Source organism: Lycium barbarum, chromosome 1 (assembly GCF_019175385.1).
Source record: "Lycium barbarum isolate Lr01 chromosome 1, ASM1917538v2, whole genome shotgun sequence".
In the NCBI taxonomy this organism is placed as follows: domain Eukaryota; kingdom Viridiplantae; phylum Streptophyta; class Magnoliopsida; order Solanales; family Solanaceae; genus Lycium; species Lycium barbarum.
The window spans coordinates 146,828,830-146,830,268 of record NC_083337.1 but is presented as its reverse complement, the minus strand read 5'-3'; positions in this window follow the sequence as shown (position 1 = coordinate 146,830,268).

The following is a 1,439-nucleotide window of genomic DNA, read 5'->3' as shown; positions in this document are numbered from 1 at the left end:
TGTGTATTAAGTGAAAAAACTATTTAGACCGTTCTTCTTCTTCTTCTTCTTTTGTAAATGTTAACCCAAATGATATAAATTCACATCATTTGTAGTAATGGGTTCGCATAAAATTAATCTCATGAAAGTAGTTAATATACTAAGGCAATTTTGGATTATGAGAACTAAGATCATGATATTTCTATTAATCGTGAGAAATAAGGCAGATAATTAAAGTTTACAACGATAAAGATGTCTTATTATATGTGTCACTGTTGTCTTAAACAAAACAAAATATAGCAAAAATAACAATTTACCCTAAAATTCATGGAGTAATAACAAATCATCTAAACTGCGTACTATAATTGTAGTTGTCTCAAGTAACATAAGAAAAGTTTAACTACACACAAAATGTTGGAATTAAGTTGTCCACTAATTGTGCTGACCACCCTTTCAACGATAGAGTGAATTGATATTTGTCCATCTGTTGTTAACAATTAAGGCTTTAGGGGTGTAAATATAATTTGGATTTGAGCTTTTTCTAATTTGCTCGACATCTATAGGTAATATGGGCTAACAATATAAGCCCGAACCTGACGTTAAAATATTATGAAACAAAAATTTTGAAAAAGTTATAATAGAAATTATAAATTATATATGTATAATTTATGTCGATTTTACTTCTGTTTATGTACGAACCTTGTTGTTGTTGTTTTTTTTTTTTTTTTTTTTTTTAGCTTTTTGAATATGCTAATAACAATATCCTCCACTAAGGCTACTTAGTGGTTATTTTAAAAAAATTATTTATGTATCAAATAATTTAAAAATTGTATACAATAAATCCAGTTGGTTTGGTCTTAATTTGACTTTTTTTAATTAAACTATGGTCGATTTTTTTTTTCAAAATCAAATTAAACCAAACCAAATTACTAATCTATTTTTTATCCGGTTGATTCAAGTTATCGATTTTCTTTGTACACCCTTAGTATTGGTATGGTTAAACATCTTCTCCTTCCTTATCAATTATGGATCGAATAATCTTAAGAAATACACATAAGTTGTGCCGGGTTATATAGAAATCCCTTTCTCCGAAAATCACCTCTTCCCAACCAGTCCGTCTGATCAATCTTTTAAGATTACTTAATTTTTAAAAGGGGTTATACTAATTTGTAAGTCGCTGAAACGAATCGTTTGTCTTATTAAAAAAAAAAGTTAAATAACTAGATAGCCCCCAAATTTGACACGCTTTGTAAGTTATGCACTTAAACTAAATATACTATTAGATGAACACTTTAACTTGGCAGAAATATATCTCATAAATACTCCATGTTGACATAACAAATTGTGTGCTTTGCACTACATATTAGCGCGCGAATAGCTTAAAAGTAGGCGTTCCCCCCCCCCCCCCCCCCCCCAATATGTTCGACATATTTACTGTTTTTTTATTCACATTTCCACAT